Raw genomic sequence first — 21,244 nt, 5'->3', positions numbered from 1 at the left:
ATTTATTAGGTGATCACAAACTCTTACAAATATGCATAGGAGAGAAATGCAAACGACCCTCCACTGCAACAGCACCAGTTTGTGGTGGCACCAAGGCATCCCTGACAGCATTTGGTCTGCTCCCAGCTTCTCCTGCAGCAGGATACCTCCAGAGCTCAGGATTGCCCTTGCCTCCTGCTCACTCCTCCCCCTTTTTCCCCAGACACTCTCTGCCTTCCCACCTGTTTCTTCACCTCTTAATTTCCCCTGCTCCTCCTGGCAATTTTCTCTCCCCTTTTTGCCTTCCACCTCCCTTTTTAATCTCCATCTCCAGCCCCTTCTACTTAACTCCCCTTCTCCTGTTTTATTTTCTCCTACAAATAAGCAATGCCAGGCCCTCCCAAATTCCATACAGCAATAAATAAATAGGAGTTTGTTATATGCGAAGAATTATTTTTTTACCTATTTATTTCATAACTCAATTTTCTGCCTCCGGTGCATTCCCATGTCGCTGTCTCTTAGCAAAATATTTCCTGTAGAAGTCGCTTTCATTGTCTAGGCTTCCCAGGTGATATTTCTTATCAATTATGTAATAAATTAAGTCTCTGACGGTGTTACTTAAATGGAGTTCACACTGATGGTGATGCCTGAAGAATCTAATAGAAGTCAATCCATCATGGGCTGTTCAGGTTGCTCCCTTTAGCTGGAAAAATCAAAGGATTGGTTTAACACTCAGAATTTCTGAATATATCCTAAAGGAAAATGTGGAAAAGAGTGGAAATGATAAAATTAGCATCCTGCTTAATAGAAACTTCAGAAAAGTCTGAGATTTGCCTCAAGATTAATCACAGTATTCTTCACAGTCTTCTTCATAAAAATCTCATTTTTCCTATCGGCAGCCAAGCCAAAGTCTCTTAAAGAGAAATAAAAAGTAATTGTGTTAGAAAGGTGATGTCACCACATTCATCATGAGAGATTAATGCTACCCGTATTTCTTTCTTTTTTTATATATATATATTTTTTTTATTTCCAAGGAATGTGCTCCGCAGCTGCACCTGTAGTCGGTCAGATGCGTGTTAGCTAAATTTATGTATCTGTGCTTTTTCCCACCTTACCTCTGTGATGGTTTCCCCGTTCGCAGGCTGTAAATATCTGTGACAGTCACTGAACCTTGCCGTGGTGAAGCACTTGATATAGTGAAATGTTCTCAAGACAAAAAGCAGTTTGCTCCAGAAATGTTTTTCCACACCTTTTCAGGAGACAAGGTTGTCTGAAAAGCCCAACTCCTTCTGCAACAGCACAGCACGGCTCTGCCCACACCTCCGCCATTGCAGTTGATGTCAAATATATATGTACGTATGCGTTACATGAAATAACTCATATGACAGAGCCATTTATCCCAGCAGGAGACTCTCCCTGGCTAATGATGCTACCAGAGACTCAGGATGTACAGTTGTACCCTCTCTGTTGCATTTTTGGGTGCTCCTTTTGTCCCACTGCTCGATCCCCAGGCAGGAGGTCTGGGAGAGGACCGCAGGGGCTCAGAGGCACCTCGCTGGCTGGGGTGCATGGTTCTTACAGCAGGGAGCAAAGTCAGCTTAACAGAGTGCTTTAGAAGGGTTTTGTGACAAAAAATGGTTTGGAGAATATACTTTAAGTATGTTGATGAGTACCAAGCAGACCAAGCTTGGCTTCCCCCAGCTCCAGCAGACAGAGCAGTTAGTCTGCTAGGCAGCTGCAGCGCACAGTTTATCACCACGTAGCAAACTTAACCTCTGCTCAGCAGACCCCAGGACTTGGCCATAATATTCAGTGAATTACCTCCGAGTCCAGGCTCAGCAGAGCGATGCGACAGACTGCTATGATGTCTGGCCCGCGGATAAGTACGAGACTTCAGTACACAGCACTTCTGGTCCTCAATCTTCACAGGCAGGAAAATCATCCCGCCATTTAGAGAAAATAAAGGCCATTTCTGTGATAGAAAAAGAAAAAAAAAAAAGCATAAAAAAACAACAAACAAAAAATGACATAATCAGAGCATACTATGTATTAAAGGGATGCGCTGAAAATATCACTTAAGAGAAAATGAGTTTAGTAAAAGTAATATATAAAATTAATGCTTGGCTATTAGAGCAACTGATGTAAACCATCACCTAAGGGAAGGAAATCTTTATCGTCATTTTGGTGTTTTATTCACTAGCATCATACAAATGGCACAAGGCCCACGAGAAATCCTTTCACTTACCTCCGGGCATTTTTCAAAGCACAGCTGCTGCCCTCGCAGAGCGGCAGTGCTTGCTGTGTCAGCCCCTATTTCACCCCCTGGTTAAGCACCAGCCACCCTCGTAAGCACCACCAGGGAGGCTCAGCACAGCTGCTCGTGCTGCTGGAGCTGCCTCGTGCAGCAGAGCCCTGCTGAACGGGGCACTCCCAGTGCATCCATGGGGTGAGCACTGCTGCCAGCCATGGCTCGGGATGGCTCTGCCTCTGTTCCCTCCTTCGCGGCAAGCCAGGGCACCAGCCAGGCTTTACCTGCACCGAAATCACAGGAAAGCTGAGCGAAGACCCAGTGACGACATGTTTTAAGCCTTATTATTCTGACTTTGTAACCTGGGTCATTCGTTATTTCTTGGGTTTCTTTCAAGCTGCTAAAAATTCACAGAAATTCCATCGTGTAGACAAGATACGTACATATATGCACACATCTATACGTGCATGCACACACACACCCACGTGCAACCATCCTGATGGACCAGGCATCCCCACACACACACACACCCGTGCACGAGTTACTCAGCACCAAACCTGGAACTCTCAGGTTCATCACACGGACCGACACCACTGTGCAGCAATCAATGCGCTAATTAATGCGGTAATGAATGTAGAAATTAATGCAGAGAGGAGAAGTAAAACTTGGCAACGGGATCACAGGGAGCTGCTGGCAGCAGGGAACTGCCGAGGCTCAGCCACGTACCTGAGGGCATCCCTATGGAAAACAGCAAAAGCACTCAGAAGTCTCCTCTCTGCATTCTCTGCTGCTCCTCCAGGCTCCATCAGCACAGTCTATGTTATTCTCACCAAGCCTTTCCTGCTGTTTTGGGGGGAGATGGCGGCATGAAGAAGAGGAGGTATCAAAAGAAAGCTATTATTTCCTGTGTTTCCCATTATTTGCTTCCGATGCATTTCAAACTCAGTCCCAGGTGTGCACATCACCTGAAGCAGGAATTCTTACGTGTGATATGTAAAAAGCAGTAGGAAAAAAAAAATTCAGCACGAACATATTGCCCCTCCCAAAAAGATACCCAAAGTATACCCAAAAAGACATTTATATGTAGCAAAATCACAATATTGTATTATTTAGACAGGAAAACATGCTGCTGCGTTGCTAACATTGCTTAGCTTCCAAGAAGCAATGGTTTCTGTGAAGCGAGCTTTCCTTGGGCATGCTTTCCACAACACTGAAGTTCCCTGGAACCTCGGGTAACTTTAAAAATGAGCAAATATTTTATTGTTAAATCATTTATCTCCTCCCTTTATATTTCTCTGAAAGCCATTTAAAGGGAGCATAATGGCTGGCTATTTCTATGTGCTGAAAGCCTGCTATTCATCAAGGAGCTCTGCAAGCAGCTCAGCCAGAACACAAACGTGGACAAGCAAACCAGGCTGGTGAAGAGACTGGCACCATCTAATGACTTGACAGCTATTTCAGCTGGAGCTGGGAAGACCTGTACGACGACACAGAAATAAAGACAGCCTATACCAGATTTCAGGCACAGTTTTCAGGCACACAGAAGCAATCTATGGTCTGTAAGAGGTTGTTAACCAGAAAAAAAACTATGCCTGGTGCTCAGCAATAGCAATCCGTCCAAGTTCTCCTTATCTGGAGACGATGCACTAAACGTGAAGAGCTTCACCCAACCTCCATCACAATGACCAGACTGGATCTTCACTCTGTATACAGTTTATACAGTCTTTTAACTATCTTTCCCTTAAAAATACTCAATTATTAGGCCTTATTTAAAAACTGAAGAGCAAATAAAACCAAACCACTTACTACTTATTCATTTCCCTCAATAAAGAAGGAAAGGAATAAACCTCCAAGAGAAATCAGTGACACTGTTTGAAGGAAAGGTTTTTAGATGCTGCAATGACAAGAAAGACGTGAGGAGAATTATATAAAGACTTGAGAATGGTGCAATAAAAGGATAATTTGCTTAATTCCATCATTACCAGAGGCAGGTGTCCTCCAGTTTAATCAGAATATCAATTTGTGCTGTTGAGTTTTTTTCCATTGCAGTAGAAAAAAAGACTATAAAAAGAGTAAAGAAGAGTTCTCTTTTGTGTTTTTCTATCTTGAGCCTACCAGCATGACCACTTTTACCTCTGGCACCCAGCATTAATAACCTCTGATTGCAGCAGCAGCTGAAACTTCCCTGCTCTGCCCCCAGGATTTCAGCAAGCTCAGGAGCTGCTCATGGTTGTTCCTGGCATCATTGGTTGGCTTGGTGCAAGCTCCTGGCTGGTTGTTGTTCTCCATAGCTCACATTTGCAAACTTAACATCCATTTCTTGGCTTTGGATTGAAGTTCTGTAGCAAGGAATCCTAAAGACCTTTTAGAAGTAGAAATAAATAAATAAATAATGTTGGGTGAGGTCCTGGACTCCTGCTGGCAGAAAAAATATAAGCATACATGGCAACTGAAGAAGGTTGTGCCAGGGTAGTGATGAAAAGCTTTGGAATATCTTTTTGTTTTCAAGACTCTCTTCTGTAAGCTAAGGACACACTTCTGAATTCACCCATACGTGCATCAAAACCAACTTTGTCTAGCACGCTGGCTGCAGTCATTCATCAGATAGTTCAATCCCCATGCAGCCGTGCATGATCAGCCCTGAGGTGTGGAAGGGCTGCAGAGTTTGTTAAAGGGCACGGTCCTAGCACAGACTTCATCTTAAGTTTATTTTCTCTAGCCCAGTTATAAAGTGAGTGTGTTTAAACCCTTCTGTCCAGATTTCCATCTGTTGGCTCTGAGTTTTGGCAAAACGTTTGTAGAATTTATCTCCATCTGTGTGATACTTCAAAGGAAAAGGTTTCCATATAGCCAATGTTAAAATAATAATAATTATAATAATAATAATAAAAGTTAATAAAACATTGTCTGAGTACTTTATCTATTGCAAACTTCAGCACTGGCTTTCCTCTGCCAGCTCTGCCAGTGAGGGGAAAACTTTTAACCACACACACAGTTTCTTGAGATTGCAACGGTAGAATTAAAGGCTAGTGCAAATATTAATACCTCATCCATCCTCTGGAAGTGTTTCCTGCTCCCAGTAGGACAATTCAAGATGTATTAAGGTCCATTAGCTGCAGCTACACACTAATTTTCAATTTTTTGATGTCGCAGACCACTTTGGTGGATAACCTTTCCAAGGCTCCTCTCTCCCTTTCAGTCTCTGCAGAGCTCATGCGTAGCAATTTTGTTGGCTCTGCTAGTAAATCACACCAACTTCTGTATGGGAGAAAAAATAAGAATCATGGGATTAAGACATCCCTCCACACAGGAAGAGTTGTGGTTTCTGTTGGCTCCCACACGAGACTCTGCAGAGCCAGCTCGAACTCTCAAGGGCTTTTGTCCCACCCAGAAACCCTCTCCAGTTCCTCCCATTCAAGCTTTCAGCTTTCTCCTCCTAATTGTTTCTGATAGGTCTCCCCAATGCTATTAACATACTAAATGTTCAATATTCAAGGATGGTATACTTGCTAAGATAAGATGTCTTAAATTATTAGGTTTGTACCAAGCCCATTCATTAACAAGTTTACCAATTCAACACTCAAAAAAGCTTTTCAGACACGGGGCTGGGACCACGATGTTCATCAAAAATTGAGCATATACAAGCATTGTCCAGACTTAGGAACTCCAGAGTTCCAACGTACAAGAAAACCAAAGCTTGTAACTCCTTGAAAACACATGCCAGTGCTCCTGCAGCAGCGGTGTTCTCGCAGCCCTGGTGTTTCAGGCTCTGTACAGTGCCGTGCTTTCTTTGTTGGGCAGCACGGGCCCCTTGTTCACAGCACAGTGCTGCACCACCACCCCAACTCTTCTCAGTCTCTCCACCGGAGGAAATGTTCACTCTTGCATATGAGTAAGAATTTAAATGCATCAAAGCAGTGTAAATAATAACGTTGGCAACATACAGAGAGGGAAAGAGTCACAAGTAAAACAGGCACAGCTCACTTCAAGCTCTGAGATCAGAGAGAGGCATGAATTCCTGGTTGCAGTTTTAATCATCCTACATAGATTCATGGCCTCTGAAACTCCAGCTTATAGCCCCTTGAGAAACCTTTTGGGTTTCTCTTTCTCTCCTCTTTTTTTTTTTTAATACACTTCCTGATGATATTCTACGAAATGAACCATCTGTCAATGGCAGACATAAGCAGTTTACGTTCCTGTTCTGTGCGCTAACAGCTCAACGTAGAGTACCACATCCCCACAGTGCTCGTGCATGGTCAAATTAAGTTGGTGAAATCACTCTCTGAAATAGTCACTTTCCAGCAGTTCTGGCACCTTCACAATATAATTTCCTTTTACTTCTAATTTATATAGCTAAGAAATTTGTTTGGACTGAGATTTTAAAGCTTCCTAGTAGAGATGAATTTTGTACCCAACTTGCAAGGCCTTGGAAATAACAGGTGAGTAACTGCGGGCATGAACTTCACCCGCGGTGATTCCAGCAGCTCTGATGTGCAGTCATTTTTAGCATTGTGATTTTATTTCCTTGCACAAAAACAGCGTCCCTCAGGTAGCCACAGGAACAAACTCTCAAGAAAATACTTGGAAAGGGTTATATGTGGTGTCTAAAATTGTTCTGGAACACATTGACTCTGCTTCGCCACTTGGTTTAATTTCAAAGCCATGGTTAGGGCAGCCCATGAGTATGTGCTTTCCTGAATCACTGTCATAAAACAGAATAGAAATGTCCAGGAAAGGAATGAGGGAAAGAAAGTTATGTTCCAGAGAGGAGGATATGTCTTGTCCTGTTAGGTGAAAAGCACTTTCCATTCTGCTCTTCCTTCGCTTAAAGATTAACAGGTAAATAACACACATTTTCCTTACGCTCTTAACATACCTCTCATGCTCCTGGTATCACTGCTCTCCTTTTCTTACCTGGCACTTTAACAAATCCTGCTGGGCTATTAGGGTGCCACATCAAATCCTAATGCTCTGACACATGGGAACACGAGGAGCAGCGCCAGGCATCCCGGGGGCTCGCGGGGGACGGAGCTCCTCAGCGTGACAGCCGCCTGCCAGCACATCCCGGTGACATCCCTGCAAACACAGAGAGGTTGTGGGAAGATTACTACGGTCCTGATGAGGATTTGGTTTTGACAGAGCACCTCTGTCTAGTATTGGCACGTTGCAGAAGCGTGTGTCAGAAACGCGATGTTTGTGACATCCTCCCTGTGGCAGCGGTTGGAAAGCGCGAGCACCTTCCTGACAGAGCATCACAGAAGCATCCCCTTCATGAAGGTTGAGGCTTTTTTTGCAAATGGCACCTGGGTGCAGCTGCTGCACCTTTCAACCTTAAAAAAAAATAAATAAATCACAGGTTCTAACCCATTCCATCAGCCACCATACCACAAAGGTGATGGTCTGTGCACCACGTGCCAAGGGCTAGGCTATGCTGCCTCGCCTTGCCCTGCAAGATGCACATGTGGGTACTAAACTCTCAGCAGATTAAACCCGCAGAAATCACTCTTGCTCAGATGCAGACTGTGGGCCCAGCTTTGCCCAGGCTCTGAACAATCCTAAGGTTGCTGCTGGGTCCCAAACACAACAGGTTTTGTTCCTCCTGTGATGCCACATTCAATGCCACAAACACATCTGTTACACACCTACTACACAAGGTGAGCTGGGTGCTGGAAAACAAAAGTCACAGCAACCGGCATGTTTATGGGGCGTAAATCACTGCAGCAGCTCAGGGTTTGTAGGACCAAGGCCTGGGTTTCTGCTCTTTCAGTTCTTGTCTCTAAAGCGGGGCGAGGACGCTTCTGTGCTGTGGCACATAGCAAGAATGGATTAATTAAGGTTTCTGTAACGCTTTGAAGAGGAGGATTTCTGTACAAATGTAAAGCGGACGAGGCTGGTATTTTATAGCTCAGAGTCAAATTAAAAGCAGAGTTAAAGGAAAAGGCAGACAACAGCCTGGGAAAGAAATCGCGAAAGGTTATTTCAGCAGCAGAGTTGTTATCACTGCCTGTCCTCCCTGCTCAAAAGCTGCATTTGATCATATATTCTTCTGAATTATCTACTGCATCTCTTGAATGCTAAAGGCAGAAATAAATGCTGGGTAAATATCAGAGGGTTGATTTCAGATTACATTGATGCTTGAAGCTTGCAGTCTGTAATTCTAGCTTTCACACCAAGTATTAATTATTTAAAATTATAGGAAAAATTAATACAGGTCACTCAGAAAGCATATATGAACAAAAGCTGGAATACTCTTTTTTTTGAAAAAATCCCTCTCTGGCAACTTTTACCTACAAAGGGCTTGTCAGAGTTCTTTTGCTCGCCTACAAAATTTATAGCTGTGTCTGTCTCCTGCTTATGAGGCAGAGCTGCTTGTTCATCGTGCGTGCAGCAGGGCTTCTCCTCCCCGTCATCTGCCTGAGCAGCCAGAGCCAGACCCCTCGAACACAGCAGCAGCTCCTCTAGGTGGGCATGGGAGCCCGAAATGCAGCTGATGCACACCCATGTGGGGACACTTCTCCTGCCAACAGTGTGGGGCCCACCCAGGGTTTGTCCTGGCTCCCTACTAACCCCTTGGAGGGACAGGCTCGGTGTGTTACACCTCCTGGTGCATTACACCCACCCAGCATTCCCCCACAACCACGATGCTCTCAGGAAGAGATTTCACATTTATCCCTTTTAGCATGAGCAAAGCTCCTGAATCGTGCACTTGTCCACCCTGGCTAGAGGATCAGCTTTGCCAGCATCTATGAAATTCATGGAAATAACATAATGAGAAAAACAATCAGTGCCCTGACAGGACCAGGGAAAATCCATGTATATTCTATGTATTTTCCAGCTTCTCCCCTCAGAATTCTTTTATCCACTGCAATCTCCCTGGGAGGCGGTGAGTGCATCTGACAGCCTCTCTGCGTTGTGAACGTTGTCCATGCAATGCTTCGAAATCAATACAAGTTAAAGAAAGCTTGTGATTTCAAAAATTACATTTAAATATTTAAAACCTGCATAAAGAAAAACAATTCTTAAACATTTCTATCAGATGACCTCAACCCCCCAGGGTTCTCCAAAGTGTAAAATGAGATTTTGCAATTTTCCCCATAAGGCTGTTTGACACAAGGGACCCTGTGCTGCCTGGCCGTGGCCTGGCAAAACTACCCCAACCAGTGAAAAAATAAATCGAAGGAATAAAATATTCACATAAAATGAGAACAAATAAATGTAGACAAACAGCTGACTTGAGGGAGTAGAAGAACATGCTGAACACCTTGTTTTTTCAAATTCACAAGTCATTTACAGCCTGTTCATCCCACTGAGAAAAAACAGTAAAATCAGCATCTCCTTTCCTCTTAGCCACAGCAACAGGACTGTAGGCATTAACAGACTCAGCATTATTTAATTCAAGAATTATTGGTAATATCTGTGACCAGTTTGCTCATTGCTGGCGTTGGAGCATTTGACTGGCTGTTTGTAAGCAAGCATCGCATGAAGCAGAAGCCAATTACCTCAGCTATAGAGTGATTGCACTGTGTTCCCGTTGGCATCTGGAGGAAACTCTGAAAATTAACTTTGCTCTGGCATATCTTAATTAGAGCAGTCTCTCTCAGCTCGCTTGTACAAAAGGAGTTTACGGCAAGTGGAAGAGCAGATGAAAGAGCAGTTTGCTCTCGTGAGAGAGAAACCGATGCAGTTTCTGCAGAACCAAGGCAATTAACCAAGAGGTAAAGCAAAGCCCCCACCCTAGGGTCGGCGTGCAGTCCTTCCTCCAGGACTGCTATGGACGTGGAAGCACATCAAGAGCAGTTTGATGGATTTGGCCATGAACTCACCTACAACTTCTCTTGGGCCATTCATTCCAGGATACGTTTTTAAATAAATGTTTATATTTTCATAAATATGGTTGTTAAATTTTCCCTAGGCTCATTTCTAAGCAGGGTTAATTCCTCTTCTCTGGCACCAAACCAAGGTAAGGCAGGGCGCGGGCTGCACTGAGGCAGGCCCACCAGGGTCCTCCAAGGGTTGCTCCAATTGTCATTTCATCACTCCCTCACGTCTCAAAGAGACACCACACAGGTAACCCCCATGGTTAGCAGCTGTGCCAATGGCAAGAAATGACTGCTAGGTAAGGAGGTTAACATTCACCTGAAGTTGATGTCATTTGCATTAAAAAAAATAGGAGCAATAAGCACATTAATTGGTAATCAGCACAAATGTTAGCCTATTTTAGACCTCTCATAGCCCAGGAGCCCTGCCTGCAGGCACATAAGCAAGATTGCTCAGGCACTAAGGTGGATTTTTCCCCCCTCAGACACTCGGGAATGATTTGCTAACCAGAAAGGCAAGCACTGCTTAAATGTTATTGTGAAGGACCCAACGCCAGGCACCACGGCAGTTCTGGGAATGCTCCACTGGGACGTGGCTGCAATCTGCAATAAAAGAGGAAGGAAAACCACATTGATCTTTACCATAATTCACAGACCAATATTTCTACTTTTTCACATTACCCAGACGTGGAAACAAAAACTGTGGGTTTACCTGAGGTCAGACCGTAATCCAACAACTGTAATCTAACAATGTCTAATGAGAAGCTGGAGGTGGCTTGGGAGGCAGCTGGGAGGGAAAGGTGAAATCCCGCAGCTGCTGTTAAAATAAAAAATTCTCTTTGACCATCTCTTCCACTTAGTTCTGAAAACGCCGTTAAATTACTGCATTCCCTCTGAATTTACCAGGGAAAAAACATCCAAGAGCTGTGTTCCTGAACTTGTAACTATCTTAATTGGTTAAATACTAATTATCTTCCAACTCTTCAGCATTTATCTGAGATACTGCAGCAATAAGAGTAATTAGCACACAATTGCTAGAATCTCTCTCAACAGTTCAGGCTGGCAATAAGGTGTTGATGGTGAGAAACGATCACTTCAAATGTTTAAAAAAAAAAGTTGCCAGAAGAGATTTATTTATTTATTTTAAATTAAAAGAGAAAGCACACAATAACACCCAGCGTGTGCTTGCTGCTTGCAGGGCCAGTGAAGGTGCAGGAGCTCTTGGTGGCATGTGAGGATGCAGCATGAGGACCACAAAGCCACAAAAAGCTTCAATTCAACACGGACACTTGCACGTAGCTCAGCTCTGCCTCCAGCATGACCCAATGCTTCTGATGGCAAAACCTCAGGCTCTCCAAAACTGCATTTCTGGGGGGACAACTCAGTCCTGTCTGGAGCCCAAAAGTGGGCTCCAGTGGGAACTAATCTGAACATTTCATGTTTTACATGGACAACAGTTATTTTCTTCATCTCTGATTAAAAGAAATGGTTACAGCTGAATTCCCATTCCCAGCAGAAAACAATTACTAAGTGGTTAAGGAGACTTTGGGAGCACCCTACAAAACTGGCAAGTCTCCCAGCTGAGAAAGGAGTCAGAAGAGCTATAAAACCATCTTGCCACACACTTCTTTCCAATTAAAAACTTATCATGAATCGAACTGGGGAAAGGGCTCTCAAGGCTAGAAAGGACACAGGCGTACCTGGGATGTGTTTTAAAGCATGGAAATTTGTTTTTTGAAATTCTCTGCAGATACTGGTGGTAGGGCTGCTGAGAACAATTCCTGTCTGCCTGCTCAATTTCTTCTTAATTCTTTAATAAAACCAACTACAAGAAAAAAGATTCTGAAAGTCTCCTGATTCGTGCTTTGCTCCCTGGGGTACCCACAGCATGACAACACTTCTTATACAGGAAGGGACACCGCCCGCTGGGGCACCTCAAGGGATTTCCTGATGCTCTGATGGCACAGTGTCTAATTGCTGATGTAACTATACACCGGGTTAATGAATTGGGAAGGTCTTCACATGAAAAATCCTAAGTCGCTCTTTTTCTCCCCAAATATCTAAAGCATCATTCAGTACTGTCCTATTAGGCTCACTCCATCCCTACTTCTACCATCTTTAGTCACCTACAGAACTCACACACTACTTTGGCTAAATAGGTTTGGAATAGAACTATAGAACTTTTTTTTTTTTTTTTTTTTTTTTAAATAAAAACACCTTACTGAGAAAAACAGCAATCCCCTCATCCATCTTTTCTACAGATTTCTTCAAATACTCATTATTTTAAAAGAAAAGCCTTTCATAAGGATGACTTATGACATACCCACTTTCTTCAGGTTTTCCCTTTATCCTCCAAGTTGATTTCAAATTCTCCTCTCCTGACATTTCGTGCTATTAAGTAGTCATTTATTACCACTGTTGTGTTCCATATTTTGAAGGTATGAAACAAGTTTATCAATTACAATTATTGTGAGCATCCCTTTTGCTTTTTTCCTCAAAGGCATGTGTTAATTAAATCTAAGTATTGAAGAGACTGTGCCATATTTTCATAACCTTTTCGTCTTCGTATGCATAACAAGCACAATACTGATTTAAGCAGCCTTTTTTTTTCCCCTTCTTTAAGAAAGACAAAAGCAAATTCTATTAATCCTTAAGTATATTCACTTTCAGTAGTTTGAAGCATAGAACATCTTGAAATGAATTTAAACATCTCTCTGATCATCATTCAATAGCTCAGTCAGTTTCAGCTTGTTCAGAGCTTTATTTCTTTGGGTTTGTTTCACTTTAAGGTTAGACAAAGCCAGATTTTGTAAACGGGGGCTCTCAAGAAGAGAATAGCCCCCTGTAAATACATATGCTATACAAAAGGCATAAGTAGCTCCTGCAGGATGTCATCAGCAAGGCAAAGGTAGAGCTGAGCTCTGAAACCTCTCACTGCTCTCCCTCCACCTGCTGGGGCAGGAGGATGCTTCCTCCCACACCGCAGCCCTTCAGCTCAGCTGGTGTTAAAACAGGATCAGACAATAAGTTAATCATTTTCCTTTCACTAATGAGGTTTCATAATACATTTTCTTTGTTTTGAATAATTGAAACTGTCATTGCGGTAGGTCATCAGATATCCCATCCACCTCAGAAGTCTCCCTGTAACAGCCTCAAGCTCTATCTGTTGAAAAGTTAATCAAGCTGAAATGTCACGGAATTTAATAACTACCAAGGAAGAGTTTTTAAGTTCCAAATACCACTAATTATGTTATTTTCCAACAGGAAATAGGCTTTATGGTAATTGACCAACCATTGTTTTCAGTGACACTGGGCCATTTATTTCTGTTCATCCCAGTTTTGCTCTTTCCCCGGTCTGGGAACAGATCTAAACTGGGGCAGGCAGCTGCAGCGAGTGTAACTGCACACCCACGTGGCTCAGACCCGGTGCTTACCAGCTTCCTTGCTCTCCCAAACTCCCTTTTATTGAGAGACTTTATTTCCACAGCCCAAGTGTCCTGCAGCTGGAGTCTCGAAACTCTTGACTTGACAGCTGAGATGGATGACTAAGGGCAGCCACTGACATTTGAAAGTATTTGTAATAAAGACATTTGAATAAAATCAAGGCACAAGCACAAAGACAGACAGGCTGCAGTGTCTTTAAGGCAGCAGTGCTTATAGGATTGTGCGCTATCACACAATAACAGGCAGTAAGGGTTTCTGGCACCTTTAGGAAAACACTTCTAAATAAAAAAATAAGTGTTTCACCATGAACATACTTTTGATAGCAACCAGCTATTCACAGACAAGTGCAAATCCCATGTGGCTTTGTGAATTTTAAATGACTCTATCTGACGTTAGGAGCAGAGACAGAGCCAACACTAAGCATGTGCAGGGTGGGTACAAAATATACGGCAAGAGAAGAACACAAAATCTATATCACATTGATTGGAGTTTGGGTGTTAAACACATTATTCTACAATGCAGAACAGCAAAGTTATTCCTTTCTGTTCTTAAAAGAAATAAAAACCTCTATGCAAAGCGTGGCATTCAGTTTAATTGCATATGGGTAGAGCGTTAGAATGCTGACTGCAGAAAAATAATAAACAGGATCCCATATGGCTATCAGCTTTTAATTCAGCAATAAATAAAACACAGAAGAGAAACTCAAAGGTAATAAACATTTTTCACCTGCACCCTTAGCATTTTACCACTGCCTTACTGTACGTTCTGGATTGTTTGGTGTTCACTGACATAATGGCACAAGCCAACCTATTTTAATCTAGTGGAAATACAAAGGTTACTTGCTGGTCAGGGGGGTGGACAGGAAAGAGAAATGGGTGCTGTTGTGAACCCTCACGGGCTGACAAGGCACAGGCAGGCAGGACAAAATGTTTGAGCACTGCCTGTGTGGCTCCAGCAGCACGGTGGGCGGCATCACCCCTGCTCTGCTGGCTGCTCACAGCCACGCTGCACCCGAACAGACACGCCACATGCAGCTTGCTTCCTTAGGCTGAGTGTTAATGAGACGTCGGCGTGACATGCAGCTGGATGTCCATCAGACACTTCACCGGGCATGCTGGTGCTTGCATGGAGCCGGTTTGACAGCAGAACATTGTCCCACGAGAGTTACAAAGTCCCAGTGGGAAATGCCCCAGGACAGCCTCCAGCCTCAGCACCGAGGGCAGGTATTTCCTAGCAGCACTTTTCTCAATTACTTTCAGCCCAGCTTTAAATGCAGGTCTCCAACAACATCCCCCAAGGCTCTATTTTGCAAAAGTTCAGCTTTTGCCTAAACCTTCCTTTTCTCCACCCCATTAAACATAGTTATATCCCTTTCACTCTAAATCTTCTTCACGGGGATTTTACCTCCTCCACCTTGTGTCTGTCACTAAGATCCAAATTTCACATGAACAGGCAGGAGGAATATCTATGAAGCGAGGAAAGTCACAGTGTCATGGAATTAGATTTACACAAATCTAATGTAGCAGTAATTAAAGATTTATTATACGCCTTTATAGGAAATAATAAGATCAGATTATGTGATTCTTAACAGCATTTAATCAGAATCTGAGTATTAGTCGATTAACACAAAGAACCGAAGGAATTTGCTACAATACAAATGACGACTTAGTTCCAGATTTGAGAATGGCAAGGTTCACCCCAGGCTTACTGCAGGGTCCTGGGGGAGCTCTAACCCCAAACATGCACTTCCAAATCCCCATTAAGGTGAATTACTCACCCTTCCGTCTCATCAACGTTTGTCTGTGGTCAAGCTCGTTCCTCGAGGAGCCAGCCCTGAAAAGCTGGGGGAAATGGGGGGGTTCAGCCTGATGTGGTCCCTGGAGAGCTCAGGGAGTTTGTGCTTGGGGTCACTATTCATAGGAGGGCAATACCAGTGTCTCTTGGTCAGTAATCTTCTGGGATTCAGGTGTTTTGTATAGGAATCAAGTTGCACAGTCCTGCCTACCCTTAGCACTCAATTGTGTCCTGCTGTGCCTCGAGGCCTGAGCCAGCAACCTTTGCAATCACCAACACCCCAACCAGGCAAGGGGAATCAGCCCCCGTGAGTTTGTCAGGAACGAACTCCATCGGATCAGCCTGGTTTTCCCCTGTGACAGCCGGGCAGGGGGCAGGCTGTGGCTCCGAACCTGTGCTGGTTGCACAGGGACCCCCTCCAAGCCCACAGGACCTTGTGGGCTCAGTGTCCCGGTTTATGTCTCTCTGTGACGGCTGCTCTGTTTTCACCAACCAATTCCCTGTTTATACTTGTATTTTTCTAAACTCTGTCTCCTTTTAGTTCTGTACCTGCACTGCTGCCTACCAGCTTCCTGAGCAGCATGCTAACAGCAGCATGCCCCGTACTCCCTCTCCCATACAACAAACAAGGCTCAGATGGCATGGTGTTTAATCCCATACCAGCTAAACAAGGGCTGGCAGCACCATAGGGGTGGATATCTTCTCCCACATTGCTCATCCCTCAGCTCACAGCTCCACCTTTCCCCTCTTGCCGTCAGTTTTGGTTTCAAGTGACAGTGCTCCGGTCCCAGGTGGGTGCAGGGGCTGTGCAGGGACACGTGTGATATGCCAGCAGCATCTAAATCCCTCCTGTGTCAGCAACCAGTTACCAGACTTGTCAGCTTGTTTGTTTTAGAGCAGTGGAAATTGATTTCACCGTGTTTCACCACAAAGAGAGGGAAAAGGCCAATGTATCCACGTGAATCTATTCTGCAAACTGCTGCCAATGAGGACAACTCACCTCTCACCCGCCCCACTACCAAATCTTAATCCTCCTGTGATGTTTGCTAGTTTTTATCTCCTCCTTTCCTAAACTTATTGTATTTTCTCTTTGCTGTGTCATGTACACCAAGTGAGAATTTAAAGTGTCCATGTTTGTATTTTGCCAAAGCCTGAACTTTCTGCGGAGACAGTTCAGGGAGGTGGAACAGAAAAAAGCCTCAACCCCCCTGCCTGGAATTCAGCACAGGAATCGAGCTTGGCCTCAAATTCCCACCAAGAGCTGGAAAACACAGGTATGACTTCAGAAATACTCCTAGCCTGGAGCAAAGCCAGCCAGGAGCAAAGGAGAAAGGAAATTTCCTCACGTGTTTCTACCAGCGGTGACAACAAAGAACAATGACTGTTCAATACACAAGTCCAAGGGTGTGCCTCGGTCCTGCCGACAGCTTCGCTCCTTTTCATTTAAAAAGGGAAAAAGAAAACAGCAAAGGTGAGACCAGGGGAGCAGGTTTAGGTGAATCTCCATTTATCCAATCACTCCAGTGCTGCTTCAGCTGAGGGGGATGCCACAGCTGGGCAAACCCGTGTCCTCTCAGCCCCATTTCTTGTCTTTTCAACATATCGTGGAAGACAAGTGCATCTGAGGTACCTCAGAGCAACACAGGGAGAATATTTCTTGATGTCTTAGGAGCTGCCAACATTTTCAAGGGGTTTTCTATACTTTAAATGCACACAGGATTATTTATTTATTTTAATTGGGAATACCAGCTCAAGAAACAACAGCAAAGAGAGCTCTACAACTTACTCGGTAGTGAATGAGAAATCTCCCCCTGTGCGCTTACTGAAAATCACCGTGCTGTGGGGGAACACATCCGACACAACTCCAAATGCCAGCTAAAGCCCCTTCCTTCTCATAGTTCCCAGCAATAACTTTTCACTTCTAAGCAATTTACAGAGTTGCTTAACTTTGGCAGAAAGCAGTGTTGCAGCCATGCTTCCATGGAAATCCATGCTGATACAGTTATTTCTCTGAAGGAAATTATCGCCCTTCTCCTTTGGAGTTTATCAGATATTATCCTAAGCACAAAAGGAATTCTTAATGAACGGATTATGAACATTCTGAGAAACTTCATGAAATAATTTGCAAAACAAATGAAACAATCTGTTAGCAAAGAATGAAAGGATTTGGGGGGAAAAAAAAAGAAAAAAGGATAAGTTTGTTATTTCCTGTAATAAACTCATTAACTTATATTCAAATTAGCTACAACACTGGGAATCTCAGCAAGTGTTGATTGCCAAAATTCCCAGGGCTGTTGCTAATTCATCAAAAAGGCTGAAAAGCTTTATTTTTTATAGATATGGAATTGCTGAGCTAGAGCAAATAAACAAGCCATTGTGGATTATAAACACATATACACACACACACGTTTTGACACACTTCTGGGGCTGACAAATAATTAAAGCTGCTGCCCAATGTGTATGCAACACAAACCCTGTTAATATTAAAGGTGTGTGCCTATAGCAGCACTTCCCCTGCAGGTCAGGTCACTGCCAGCACGATGCCAATGGCTAATATTCTCCAGCCATACCTCTGCTTCGCAGGACTTTCCCCAATTTCTTGACTTCTGGCATTTTTTGTTTCTCCCCTGGATTTTCTGGATGACAACGGGAGCCACCAGCAGCAAGCTCATAACAAGGACTGGGAATTTAGAGAAAGCGATGGACAACTGGCACCTGCAAAGAAGAGGCATTGAGGGAAACTGAGGAGCCCAGCCAGGCATGCACCGAGCCTTGTGGCCGGGGGACACAGCAGCCTTGTGCTGAAGGCGTCCCACCACATTTACATTTTATTTACATTATGCTGTAAAGTAAAAAAAAAATGTTTGTACACGGTTATTATTCCCTTTACACAGTGTCTGCCAGGAGACTATAAATCCAACATTTATCTGGGAAAATTGCTGTAAATGGAAATTAACAAAATCCTCAATCTTCATAATCAGGGCAACTTCATGCCCAGGAATCCCAGGTGGCTTTTTAAGAGGAAAGGGTGAATCTTTATGTTTGCAGAGAGCAAGCAGTAGGAGTATCACTGCTCTAAAAACATTTAAGCTGCAGACAAGCATTTCTTCAGATACTTTAGGCTCAGATTTACCATAAATTTCAAGGTCGCCAAGTCTTATTATTCCTTCTGTGCCCTATTATGTCTGCTAAGCTGGCACCTGTAAAAGTGCAGAAGCATGAGCACCAAGGCCAAGGGACTCAGCAGCTCTCTTCCAGGGTCCAAATTGCTGTAAAACTACGTGCACCAAGCTAACACAGGCTCTGGCATTTTTATAGACTGAGGTAGACAGAAGAACATCTGAAAATCAAAACCAAAATAAAATCTTTGACCTTTCTGCACAGGGTGGGGCTGGGGCTGTGCATAGGAGGGTGCTGGGTGCAGGAAGCTTTCCCTTCGTGTCTGACTGGAGTGTGAACGAAGCCAAAGGAATAGCACTGCACCAGCACAGGAAAGAGCAGCAGCAGGTCTGTGTTGAACTTAACTGGAAATGTTTTCTTCCATTATTATTTCCTCTGTCATTTCTCTTGTTGATGGGTGAAGGAGGAGGCTGTGCTGTGCTGGGTACAGGACCCTCCCGATCAGGGTTCCACTTCTGCGGGATGACCCAGCGCAGTGTGAGCACAGTGATGGCACAAAATTGATTTAGAGAGCACTTTTGGAAGCTGAAAGCACTGAAGAAAAACAGTGTATAACACTGAAAACTGCGTGTTGAGGCTGGTGCAGGCAAGCCTGTAGTGAGAGGAGGTTAGCTGGCACTGAGCTGCTCCCAGTAACCTTCTCCTCGTGCTCCCTGCTCATAACACCATCAGACTGCTCCTTCACCCCCCCATGGGCACTCCTGGTAAGAACAACAGGGATCCAAGAGGTGCTGAAAACACTCCTTGCTTTTCTTCATCTCCATTTTCACTCCAACACAACCACCAAGACCACACGGTGTGCTCTGATGGCCCAGCACAGCCGGGAAGTCACCGGCTGAGGACGGCCACATCAGGGTGACCACCAGTGTCCCCCAGCACTCAGGGACCTGAGGACACCAAGAGCTGCATGACAGCATCACCTTGTAATTCACAGCCTTCTGAGTACCTGCACCAAGGCCTTGTAGGAAAGTGACCCTTTTTTTGCCCAAACAGCTTTCACATAACAGTGGTGTTTATTCAGGACACCAGAGGGGCTGCTGAGATGCCACCAGCCTTGTGCTACGGACTGCACGGTGTGGAAATATTACCTGATGGAGCATGGGAGAGAGCCCTGGGCTGCCAAGTGGAGACTCAGAGACCCTCAGACAATTACGAGCAGCCAAAAGGGATCTTTGTTTACTAAAAGAGGAGACATTTAAACGCAAGTCTAAAATTTCAGTGAATTTTTGGCTGTTGCTTCTTTGCTCTTCTGCATATTTTTCATGTATATTTTATGAACTTCATTAGAATTTCAGGGAGATTTTCTCCAGTCTGATGTGAAATATTCCATGCTTGGTTTTATGTAGTGGTATGAAAACTTAAGAATGAAGACCATGGTTTTATGTATAAAAACTGCATTTTTTAATGGAACTTTTCTTAGAAGTGACACGTTTACTCTCATGGATTTTTTTAATATATTTTTTTTAATTTTATTTTTCATTCTGAGATGTTTTAATGCCCTCTTTAACATGCAGTGGTATCATTATGATGTGTCATTTTTTTTCCTCCATAAAATGCACAATGCTGCAAGGAAGATGCAGTTATTAATTATAACTTCTATTGGAAGAGTGGATGCTTTTAAAAATATTTTCTTCAATCATATCAATATTTTCATGAAAATCTTTGAAAGTATCTTGGAATATTTCATCACTATTTTAGTGCATTAAATGCAGTGGCAGCATTTTCATCTGGAGGGAGAGGAATTATCACGGGTTCAAGGAATTGCCTTACAAATGGATGTCCCAACATCCAGCTCAGACAAAGTGGCTATCCATCCCAAAACAACAGTGACGTGCCAACAAGCTGGCATTAAGTCAGCATGTGTAACTACTTCTATTCCTGCCTGATCAACTGTAATTTGGTGTTTAACATTCTAGATCACAAAAAGACTCTGAGAGGGGAGGACAGATCCAACACATCGACTCACTAAATCCTCATTAGCCCACCAAAAAATGAAAGCCCAGATCCATTTGTGAGCCCTTAACAATCATTTCACAATAACAGGAGTTTAGAAGCATGTTTTCTCTGAACCTACATGGTAGCTGGGCAGGTATCTCTAATAGGTGAGGAAAGGAAAATGATGGCCAGGGACTCCCTTCCCACTGCAGGAGCAGCTGTGCAGGCAGAGGTTTCATTGGCCATCAACAGTAGACTCTTAGAAAAGGGTGAGCGATTGTATCTGACCCTCTACGGCCACTGCCAACAGCACTGTTAAATTTTATGGGAATTATTTTCACCAGAAGGAAGATGCTTAGGTACTACAAAGTCTCTTTCAAAGCTGCCCTGATAAAACACAATAAAGCATCTCACTCGGTTGCCAGTGTGCCCTATACAGTCAGATGCGGCACTGTCAAAGCCATGAAAACGTTGACCTCAAGCAGGGCACTGATCACACTGTAGACAATTTAATTTTAACATGGCCTGTCGTCACACTGCTCGAACTTTCTTTCCCTACAAAGGTTCTGGTTCCTGGCCACGCAGCCCTGAAGCAGAGCAGAGCAATCTGTGCTCTCCTGAGGTACCCACAACTGGGGCGTTTGGGTTGGCTTGGTCCAACCCAACCGGGCAGCAATGAGCACGGGGGAGGTGGGTCACAGCAGAGTGGCAGACAGCACAACACTGATTTTTGAAAGGCAGAAAACAGGAACATATCTCCAGCTGTTGTTGGAGAACCTCCCCGTTCTCTCCAAGGCAGCACTTCTGATGGCTTCCCACCCCTACCCAACAGTGCAAGCAACCCCTG

The 21,244-nt window shown here is 43.9% G+C and overlaps 1 long non-coding RNA gene across 1 annotated transcript in view; it reads right to left on the bottom strand.

The window, feature by feature from the left end:
- Nucleotides 1-21,244, bottom strand: part of LOC113844036 (uncharacterized) — a 72,964-nt gene that overhangs the window by 41,256 nt on the left and 10,464 nt on the right. The window contains exons 3-7 of the long non-coding RNA XR_011810192.1: nt 7,142-7,303; nt 5,273-5,485; nt 2,954-4,589; nt 1,801-1,951; nt 442-682 (exon numbers count right to left, since the gene is read on the bottom strand). This is a non-coding gene — a long non-coding RNA (uncharacterized lncRNA). The remainder of the gene's footprint in view (nt 1-441; nt 683-1,800; nt 1,952-2,953; nt 4,590-5,272; nt 5,486-7,141; nt 7,304-21,244) is intronic.

This window comes from Anas platyrhynchos, chromosome 6 (assembly GCF_047663525.1).
Source record: "Anas platyrhynchos isolate ZD024472 breed Pekin duck chromosome 6, IASCAAS_PekinDuck_T2T, whole genome shotgun sequence".
Classification (NCBI taxonomy): domain Eukaryota; kingdom Metazoa; phylum Chordata; class Aves; order Anseriformes; family Anatidae; genus Anas; species Anas platyrhynchos.
Note: the sequence above shows the minus strand (reverse complement) of the source record. Positions and strands in the feature narration are given on the sequence as shown.